The sequence below is a fragment of the Tupaia chinensis genome, unplaced genomic scaffold (assembly GCF_000334495.1).
Source record: "Tupaia chinensis unplaced genomic scaffold, TupChi_1.0 Scaffold000001_1, whole genome shotgun sequence".
NCBI lineage: Eukaryota > Metazoa > Chordata > Mammalia > Scandentia > Tupaiidae > Tupaia > Tupaia belangeri.
Genome location: NW_006159427.1, coordinates 298,535 through 309,785, shown reverse-complemented (window position 1 = coordinate 309,785; position 11,251 = coordinate 298,535). Strand labels below are relative to the sequence as shown.

The 11,251-nt window shown below is 42.0% G+C and overlaps 1 protein-coding gene and 1 pseudogene across 1 annotated transcript in view; both read left to right on the top strand.

The window, feature by feature from the left end:
• Positions 1–11,251, top strand: part of PIP4K2A (phosphatidylinositol-5-phosphate 4-kinase type 2 alpha) — a 228,954-nt gene that overhangs the window by 38,560 nt on the left and 179,143 nt on the right. The gene's annotated exons all lie outside the window — the stretch shown is intronic.
• On the top strand, positions 6,538–6,942 carry LOC114009755 (protein Churchill-like; annotated as a pseudogene).

The window sequence follows — 11,251 nt, the reverse complement described above, 5'->3', positions numbered from 1 at the left end:
GGAGTGTTGTAGCCACAGCTGTTGATTCGCAGTGGTTGTGCTTTGGTAGGCGGCTCCCAGATGCTCCCACTTTTTGCAGGGAATACTTTGACACACTGTTTACAGTTCCAGGTGGAAGCCCTGTACGCCTTTCGGGTCGTGCAGGCTGAAATGGATGCATGTGTTTCATCTAAGGGATTAGTGTCATTGCAGAGCAGTTTTTTCCTGTTCTTTCACAAATCTTTTAAGATGCAGGGGAAGCTCAGTGTGTGTTACACACATGTAAAAGGGGAGGGGAGCACGGCTGAAAGGGCTGCCTGGAGAGGGAAGAAGAAGAGGAGGAGGAGAGGAAGGACAGAGCTTCAAGCTAGCCCAGCGCCCTAGCCCAGAAGGGTTCCAGCAGGCCGCTCTTGTGAAACCTCCTCCAGCAAAAACCTGCCAAGGAAGAGGGAAAAAATGGGTCAGTGTTTTTAAAGTTACAGACAGACAGATGAGTCCTTAATGCTTTTTATGAATGTAATTATTGATGATAGTCCATGATTTTCAGACACGTGAAATCTTGTAACAAGCCAGATCTTTTGTTCTTGGTCTTGAGTGTGATTTTAAGAAGGACTTGTAGGGATAAGAATGCCTCTTTTATTTATTTATTTTAAAATTTTACTAGAGGGGACCAGCAGTTAGCGTAATGGCTCTGTCGCTGGACTCCCATGTAGTCGACCGTAGTTCGAGTCCCAGACCCGGTGGCTTAAACTCACGCCGGGCGCGTGTGCGTGTGTGCCCAAGATCCCGAGAGGAGAATGGAGGAGAAAGGAGTGTGGCGTGGCCATCCCCCATGGGGGGTGATTTCTCGCTTTCTGTCTCTCTGTCTCTCTCTGTCTTTCAGGCGAGCACGTGTGCCCCATAGCGAAAACCTCTCCAAAAAAAGAAAAACAATTTACTAGAGGGTGTGTGTGTTCACTGGAGAGAGGAAAAGAAAAGTGAAAAAGCACCCTTGGTCACATTGTAATCCTTTCTCATTCATGTCTCCTGTTGGGATTTTGGGCACACACACACAGGCAGCTGGTGTGTTGTCTGTTTTTAAGTTCCCCATCAGGGACTCAAACCACTGGGTTGACCATGTGCTATTTAACTGCTCCAACCACCAGCTGATCCAAGAGTTTCCTTTTACCAAGGCTAATAAACACCTCACTGTACCAGGTACAAAATAATAACTTCTGGCTAGGGTTAGCTATGAATTGAAGACCTAATATTTTGTAGGTGTTATGCGATTTAAACATTTTCAGATGTTAGAGACCCTGTAGGTTTACCACCACATGTGGTCACAACTATTGAAAAACCCTAGAAGTAAATTCTTTTTTTTTTTAAGAATAATTTTATTTAACTTTATTTATTTATTTATTTATTTATTTTAATTCGACTAGAGAGGGACAGAGTGAGTGAGACAGGGGTGTGGGGGAGGAGTGAGAAAGCAAGCTGCCAGGTCGGGGACTTGAACCACAGTCCGCCATGTGGGAGTCCAGTGCCCTTCACCACCATGCCACTCTGTGAGATGATTCTTTGTCTTTTTTCTTTTGTTTTGAATTACCAGAGGATATGTCACTGAGTGAGTAAGAGAGAGAGAACACCTCACACCACCCCACCACCACCATCGCCACAGGGATGGTCATGCTACAATCCCTCTTCCTCATTCCTCTCTCCCACTAGGATTTTGGGCATACCTGCAACTGGTGTGTCTGTCAAATCCACAGGGCTGGAATTCAAACCACGGTTAGCCATGTGGGATCTGGCCCCCTTAGCCACTGGGCTGTGGGACTGGCTCTATAGGGTGGTTTTTAACTTTATGCTTGATATCTGAGACCACGTGTAGGTGTATTATCCATAGATACAGTCCTTCATTTTGAGTCTGTATAGAATCCTGTCCTCTGTTGATACTGCGTGTTACTCAGTGTTCTGGTTTTACTATTCATGTTGTTTTCTTATATTCAGAAAATTTTCTTGTTTTAATTTTTTCATTTGTTCGATTTTTAAATTTGAAGACATGGTCTTCCAATTGTGATCCTCCTGCCTCAGACTCCTGAGTTGTTGGAATTACAGGCACATACCACTGCTCTCAGTTCTTAGACTGGACCAAAACTCAAACCCTGGCCTCCCGCGTGGTCTCAGCCCCCAGAGCAGTGTCTTAGCAGCATGTATGACCAAGGCTGAGTCCAGAAAATTTTCTTCTTTAAGAACAATTTACATTATTTTCACTTTGATGGTCCCTTTACTGATCTCTAATAAAATATGAACCATATTAATTTTCAGTGGAGATCTTTTAGTTCGTGCTTTAATTTCTCTGCTGTCATTGTGAAAATTGTTACCCATGGAATTATTATTTCTCTTCTCAACCTTCTTTTCGTTTTCTTTTTTCCCCAGTGAATTTTATTGCGTGTAGTTGAGGTTTATGACATGATTATGAAATACACATAGAAAGTAAAATAGTTATTACAGTGAAGTCAAATAGCATATCCATCATCTCACATGGTTAGAAAATGTGTGTGTGTGTGTGTGTGTGTGTGTGTGTAATAAGAGCAGCTAAAATCTATTTACTTAACAAAAATCTCCGCTACTGTGTAACTTTTTTACCTATACTTCTCATGTTCTACATTGATCTCTGTACTTGTTTATCTTGCATTTCTGCTACTTTGTATCCTTTTTTGGGGGGGGAGAGGTTTTTGCTATAGCGGGCGTGCACTCGCCAGAAAGACAGAGAGAGACAAAGAGATAGAAAGTGAGAAATCACCCCCCAGGGGGGATGGCCACACCACAATCCCTTCTCCTCCATTCTCCTCTCGGGATCTTGGGCACGCACGCACACGCACACACCCGGAGTGAGTTTAAGCCACCGGGTCCGGGACTCAAACTGCAGTCAACTACATGGGAGTCCAGCGACATAGTCATTACACTAACTGCTGGTCCCATGCTACTGTGTATCCTTTGACCCCCATCTCTCCATTTCCTCTTCACCCCTCACCCTAATAACCACTGTTTTTTCTTCTATCTCTGTATATTTAACCTTTTTAAAAATATTCCAAGTATAAGTGAGATCATGCAATATTTCCTGTATCTGGCTTATTTCATGCAGCATACTGTTCTCCTTGTAATGGCTAATGGAGGGGTTGGAAGGGATTTGCCACTACAAGGAGAGCAGTATGCTACGTGAAGTCAGGAACAGCTTCTCTTTAATCTGAAGAAGACTTTTGATTCACTGTTTTTTTTTTTTTTTTTAATAATCTGACTGGGGTCAGCAGGTGACATAGTGGTTAAGGCACTAGACTGCCACATGGCTGACCACAGTTCAAGTTCTGGACCTGGTAGCTTGAAACTCATGCTGGGTACATGTGTGTGCATGCCCAAAATCCCCAGAGAAGAATGGAGGAGAAGGGATTGTGGCATGGCCATTCCCCAGGGGGTGATTTCTCACTTTCCCTCTCTCTTTCTCTGATGAACACACTCATCCCGTAGCCGAAATCTCTCTGAAATCATCATCATCATCATTATCACCATCTGACTTATTGTTGCTTTCTCAGCCTGTCAACTTGTTCAGTGTTGCATAGAGTATTGCATCATAAACAGACCAGAATATCAGATTTAATTTATAAGAACTTATTAATAGTATAGTTGAAGGAATGTGACATCAGCCGCCATTAGACGAGTGAGTGTACACGTGCTGAATTAAGTAACCATGGATGGAAGAGAATGTGTGCGTTCTTCAGCTGTCACATATCTGTCATAGCACAAGGCCCCAGATTCGGTTCTAGTGTTTCAAGACATGTAAGAGTCACATCTACTGAATGAGCTGTACCAACATGAGAAATTTAAAATACTGAAATGGAACCGACCTCCATTCTACCATACGCTACTTCATTCCCGAACTAAGGCAGAAAGCACAGCTTGCTTTTATTGATTATCGATTGGCTTCTCAACCTAGAATAACTAACAGGAAGAAAATAGTTTGATTACCTACGACCGCTTTTCAAAAACCTGAAAGGAATCCAGGAATTTAAAGTCCCCTCCCTCCATCCATTTGAGGTTTCCATTAAGATGCAGTTTGTGCAAACTCTTGGGAGATTGGCTTTTCTTCAGAAGATAAGAGCAATTATCTGGGAGTTCATGTTGTCCAAGGAAGCAGTCAGCCACCTTTGGGAATAATGGCGTACCTATTTCCGAAAGTATCTGAGTAGTTTTGGTTCAGTGTGTTTCAGAGCTTCATTCCATGGTGATGGACATGGCGGGTAAATACTCACAAGCAGAGCAGACTTCCGCGGGCAGTTGAGGTTGTTTAGCATATTCTAGATACCCAGAGAAACTCCGCCTCTGTCTCCCTACTCAAGATTGAGTATTGGAGTAAGAGGGAAAAGTGTATTATGGAATTTAATTTATACTACTTACTTACCTTCATGCATAAAAGGCAAATGATTAGGAAAATAAAATTATTGATATCAAATGACCAAAAACACAGTAGATAACCAATTTGTGTAATGGGAGTTGGCATCCTGTCATCTCATAGCCTGCCATTGTTGTGGGGTGCCAGCACCACCATGTGATAAGATTAGGTCACTGTTCACTGTGACCCTAAGACTTTGAGTCTGTCATGACCAAAATGTCACAAGGAAAATTTTCTTAAAAAAAAAAAAAAAAAATCTTTAAAGGTTTTTTTTTTTCCATAAGTGAGACAGAGTGAGAGCGAGTGATATAAAGATCCCCAGTCGTGTCCCCATGCCACAGTCCAGCCCCAGCCGCAGATCATGGGCATGCATGCACATGGTGAGTTTAAGGAGGTCTTTGAATGTGAACTCTGAACCTTTCCCCATGGGTCAGCCTAGCAGAGCAACGTGCTACTGCTTTCCCACCATCTGACTCTGGAAATTTTTCTTTTGAATGATTTCACTCTTCTTCTGAAATTTATTACCATCAATTTTATGGTTCAGAGTCATAGAGATTTAGATTCTTTTTCCCTTTTTCTTTTCTTTTTTTTTTTTTTTTTAGAGGTTTTTGCTATAGGGTGCATGTGCTTGCCAGAAAGACAGAGAGAGAGACAGAGAGACAGAAAGCGAGAATCACTCCCCGGGGGGAGGGCCACACCGCAATCCCTTCTTCTCCGTTCTCCTCTCAGGATCTCGTGCACACACGCATACACTCCCGGTGTGAGTTTAAGCCACCAGATCCGGGACTCAGACCACAGTCAACTACGTGGGAATAGCCATTATGCCAACTGCTGGCCCCAGAGAGTTGGATTCTTATGTCCTAACCCATTTAATCTATTTTGCAGTAAAGACTGGATAATAAAGATAAAAAGCATTGGTTTTCAAAAAGGAATATTAGTTCAAGAGTAGAAAGGAACTTCATAAAGTGTGTGAGACAATGCAGTTAAAGTATGAGTGTATTTTTAGGTAATAATATCTTGAAACCTATGCATATTTTTTTCATAATACACCTTTTTCATGGACTTTTTGAAGACCTCCCCCCATATGTAAATACACTATTCTGTTAAACTCCTCTTTAAAAAAATGAATAGAACCTCTTGGGCTGAGTAATTCTGTGAGAATTTCCATCTCATAACTTCATGTCCTCTCAAAGCAGAACCAATTTCAGAATCAGACTCGTATTGAAAAGGTAAACATCAGAAATCTTGAAAAAATAATATTTGTACATGGCAGGTCTGCTGAAATTAAAAGACAAGATTGGCACCAGTGCAGAGTTTCTGCTGTCGCGTCTGTTCCATGGGTGCGACAGCAGTCCATGCTAACCCACTGTTGGCGCCAGGCTGGACACTTGCCGAAATTGCGACGGGGGAGAAGTCCAGGGCTGTGCGTGGTGCGCTGCCGTGGGGTGGCTGCAGGGCCGAGGAGCGCACTCTCCGCTCCAGAGCACGTCTCCACGTGCCTTGGCAACGCTGCGAGGTGCTGGGAAACAGCGGTCCCAGACTGGACGTCTTCCCAGAAGTTTTCAAAGAACTCAAGGGTACTTTACAAATATCCCAGTAAAATGAGTCACCCACATTTGCATGGCACATTCGTGGGTAGACTGCTTATAAGGAGGATTTCTATATCCTGTAGACCAAGGAGCCTGAGAGGACAGGAAGGCTTGAGTCTATATTATAAGTTGGGAGAGGGCTTCAGGTTTTTGGATAGAACTAAGTTCTATTGCACTGGTGTAATTTTTTGTTTGAGGTAGGAAATATTCTTAATAGGAGAATGTGAGCATTTTGATTTGTGAACACATATATATGAGAAAGACTGTAATTAAACCAACAAGTACAAGAGGATTTCTAAAAGTTCTTGGAGAGTGGAGTTAAACTAGGAGTATATTCTGGTGCAAAATTTTTTTTTTAAATTTGTGCTTAGTTTTTTCATACTGTTCATTTTTCCAGGGACTTTTTAAAGACCCTTTGTGTCATTCTAAGAATAATGGTAAAGCATGTTGGATGGAATAAACTTTTTGGGGGAAGTAAAACAGATACACTTAAGATTTTTTGAAGCCATTTCTCTTGGCTAAAGAAGTAGACTGGCGGGGAGCGCTGGAGGACGCTCCCCGCTCACCTCGTCGCGATGTGTGGGAACTGTGTGGAGAAGGAATATCCCAACCGGGGTAACACCTGCTTGGAGAATGGATCCTTCCTTTTTTTTTTTGAACTTTACAGGCTGCGCAGTGTGTAATAAGCGAGGTTTTATGCTGATCACAAACAAATCCTTGAAAGAAGAAAATGGAGAAGAAAGAATAACCTCCGATCATCTGTGAAGAATTGTCATCATGTAACAGCCAGGCATGAGTATACGTCCAGTATCAAGGATGAATTTCAGGAATATACCATGCTGTGTCTGTTATGTGGCAAAGCTGAAGATATGATCAGCATTCTCCCTGATGACCCCCGACAGATGACACTGTTACTCTAAGGATCTTTCTGCAGTTGGGTTGTAACTATGCTGGATTGGTTTACAATACAACAAGCTGGGTGGTTTGACCTACTTAATTTATAATGAAAATTCTTTGCATTTTTTTCCTGCCTAGACTTACCTAAAGGAAAAGTAATGTAAGGGATTGTTATTCTCTAGAGCTGACCTCTTCTGATAATGCTCTCCGTTCACATCAGTACAGCCAGCCAGAGTGATACACCTTTGTTAGCAGTTATGTGGCCAGAAAATAGCTAGAATGGAAGCCCCAATCCTGGTTTTCAATAAAGGAACCAGGACTCTTTGGAAAGCATTACTGATTCTAGGACTGGGGCAAGAAACATACAAGATGAGCCCGGAGCATCTTGCACGACAAAACAAAACAAAAAAACCCCAAAAACAATGATTGAGGGTATGTCAGAGAAGCAGGAACCAACTGAGGGAGCTACTAGTGACCAAAGCTGGAATTATTTGAGCAACAAAATAAAGAAGTATTGTATTATAAAAAAAAGAAAGAAGAAGAAGAAGTAGACTGGCTATGAGATGAGAAGGAATCGAGACAAAGGGAAGTTAATGTTGATTAACTCTTAGTGCTATAGATATTGGTGCTGGTATTTAATAATAATTAATAAAGAACAATCAGTAATATCTTTAAGAATGACTACATTTATGCTTTGATATTAAGTATTTATAGGTAATGAAACAGCAGACCCTTGGGGATATCTTGGAAATAACTGCTGATTTAGTTTTAGACCACTACAATCAAGTGAAGGTCTCAATAGAGCGAGTCACATGCATATTTTGGTTTGCCAGTGGATATGAAAGTTATGTTTACACTATACTAGAGTCTTTAAAGTGTGCAATAGCATAACGCCTGGCAAAGCAGTGTGCATATCTTAATTTAAAATATTTTCATTGCTATGGGACCAGCAGTTAGCGTAATGGCTATGTCGCTGGACTCCCATGTAGTCAACCCCGGTTCGAGTCCCGGACCTGGTGGCTTAAAACTCACGCTGGGTGCGTATGCATGCATGCCCAAGATCCCGAGAGGAGAACGGAGAAGAAGGGATTGCAGCGTGGCCATCCCCCCCTGGGGGGTGATTTCTCACTTTCTGTCTCTCTGTCTCTCTCTGTCTGGCGAGCACACATGCCCTATAGCAAAAAACCTCTCCAAAAAACATTTTTTTTTCATTGCTAAAAAAATGCCAAGGATCATCTGAGCTTCCAGCAGATCGTATTTCCCCCCTCACCCCACCCCACCCCGCTGGTGAAAGATCTTGCCTCCCTTTGATGGTTACTGACTGATCAGGGTGGTGGTTGCTGAAGGTTGAGAGAGCTATGGCAGTTTCTTAAAAAAAAAAAAAAAAAAGGCAGCAGTGAGGTTGGCCACTTTGGTTGGCTTTTCCTTTCATGGAATATTTCTCTGTAACGTGCCAGACCATTTGATAGCATTTTATCCACAGAAGCTCTTCTTTCAAAACCGGAGTCAATTCCCCTAAGTCCTGCTGCTGCTTTATCAAGTAAGTTTATGTGATATTCTAAATCCTTGGTTGTCATTTCAACAATGTTCACAGTGTCTTCGCAAGAACAAATTCCACCCTAGGAAATGTTTTCTTTGCTCATCCATAAGAAGCAACTCCTCTGTGTGAAAGCCCATGAGATTGCAGCAATTTAGTCACACCTTTAGGCCCTACTTCTTTTTGTCTTTATATTTTTTGATTATTCATTTATTTAATTTATTTAATTTTATTCATTCATTCATTTATTTTAATTTGACCAGAGAGAGAGAGAGTAAGCCATCAGGTCTGGGATTAGAACCATGATCAGCAATGTGGGAGTATCTAGCGCCTCAACCACCATACCATCTGCTGGTCCCTAGGCCCTACTTCTAACCTTCTTCCTTCCTTCCTTCTTTTCTTTCTTTCTTTCTTTCTTTTTTTCATCACATCTGTAGTTACTTCCTCCACTGAAATCTTGAACCCTTCAAAGTCATCCAGGAGGGTTAGAATCAGTTTTGTTCAAACTCCCGCTAATGTTGATATTTTTACCTCTATGACTGATAAATGTTTGTAATGGCCTCTAGAATGGTGAGTCCTTTCCCAAAGTTTTCAGTTTACTTTGCCCAGATCCATCAAAAGACTCACTATCTACAGCAGTTATAGACTTACAAAATGTACTTCTTAAGTAATAAGACATGTAGGTTGAAAGTACTTTCTGATCTCTGGGCTGCAGAATAGATGTTGTGTTTGCAAGCATGAAAACAACATGACTCTTCTTTTTTTGGGGGGAGAGGTTTTTGCTATAGGGCACTTGCGCTCGCCAGACAGACAGACAGAGACAAGGCAGAAAGCGAGAAATCACCCCCCAGGTGGGATGGCTACACCACAGTCTCTTCTCCTCCATTCTCCTCTCGGGATCTTGGGCATGCACGCACACACGCCCGGCGTGAGTTTTAAGCCACCAAGTCTGGGACGCAAACCACGGTTGACTACATGGGAGTCCAGCAACATAGCCATTACGCTAACTGCTGGTCCTAACGTGACTCTTCTTGAACGTCTACATCAGAGCTGTTGGATGAGCAGTCACAGTTTGAAGGGAATCTTTTTTCTGAGCAGTTGGTTTCAACAGTGGGCCTAAAATATTCAGTACACCATGCTATCAGCAGATGTGTTGTCATCTAGGCTTTGTTCCATTAATAGAGCACAGACAGAGTAGATTGAGTATGGTTCTTTAGGGCCCTGGGGTTTTCAGAATGGTAAGTGAGCATTGGCATCAACTTAGTCACCAGCCACGTAAGTTCCTTATTAGAGAGTCAGCCTGTCCTTTGAAGTCAGGCATTGATGTCTTTTAGCTATGAATGTCCTCGATGGCATCTTCAATAGAAGGCTGTTTCATCTACATTAAAAATCTGTTGTTTCGTGTGGTCCCCTTCCTCAGTCATCTTAGCCAGGTCTCCTGGATAAATTACTGCAGCTTCTACGTCAGCACTTGCTGCTTTGCCTTGCACATAACCTCATTAACTCACTTCTGCCAGCCTCCGACTTTTCTTTCAAGCAGCTTCCTCACCTCTCTCAGCCTGCATAGAATTGAAGAGAGTTAGGGCCTTGCTCTGGATTAGGCTTTGGCTTAAGGGATTATAATGACTGGTTTGATTTTCTCTTCAGGCCATTAAAACTTTGTATTAGCAGTAGGGCTGTTCTGCTTTCCTAGTCCTCGTCTGTTCACTGGAGTAGCACTTCATTTTCCTTCAGGAACTTTTCTTCTGCATTTACAACTTAGACTGGCTATCGTAAGGCCGAGCTTTTGGCTCATCTCTGCTTTTGACATGCCTTCCTCACTGAGATTGACTGTGTTCTAGCTTTCAATTTAAAACGAGAGAGATGCGACTCTTCCTGTTACTTAAATACGTAGAGACCATTTTAAGGGTGTTTTTGTTTTTGAGGACACCAAAACAATTTTAAGATTTAAAAATACACTTAGATTTCACAGACATGAAGTCTTCCTTCCCATGGATAAGCTAGAACATCTACCTCCCCCCACCAGAAAAGAAAAGAAAATCCTGTGTTCTTCAAACTTTCCTGTGTGCTATTAAATCATGGAAGGTTTTCTATAATCATAAATAATTAGCATTTTTAGCTAATAAAATGGATCTACTTTTCTCTAATACTCAACTGTGCTTTTCATTGTTCCTGTGTATGTATATATACATAAAAACGAATCCAGTTCACAAATTCTCTTAAACTAAACTAAAATTTTCACAGCAAATTACAGATGAATAAGATTCCAAAGTAAGGTTTGTTTTTGTTTTTGTTTTTTTGAGAGATTTTTGCTATAGGGCCCATATGCTTGCCAGAAAGACAAGAGAGACAAAAAGCAAGAGATCACCCCCTAGGGGGGATGGCCACACGGCAATCCCTTCTCCTCTTGGGATCTTGGGTATGCATGCACACGTGCCCAGCGGGGGTTTAAGCCACCGGATCTGGGCCTCGAACTGCAGTCGACTACATGGGAGTCCAGTGACATAGCCATTACACCAACTGCTGGTCCCAAGGAATTTTTAACATATCTTCAATGCTAGTAAGCATATGAATATTGGATGGTGTACATAGCAGCTTTGGCTGTTTACTCAGGATTAAGGAGGCTGAGTTTGGGAGAGCCTACTAGGAAATGCAGTGTGTGCTGAAGTTACAGCAGTGGCGGTGTAACTTTCCTCAGGTTCATCTCCTCTCATATCTTGGTGCAATACATTTGTCTTGTCATCTGATCTTTTGAGTCCCCATGCCTCTTCTGTCTCATCTCTCAAAACATTTTCATTTTTGAAAATTTTTACCTGTTTACCA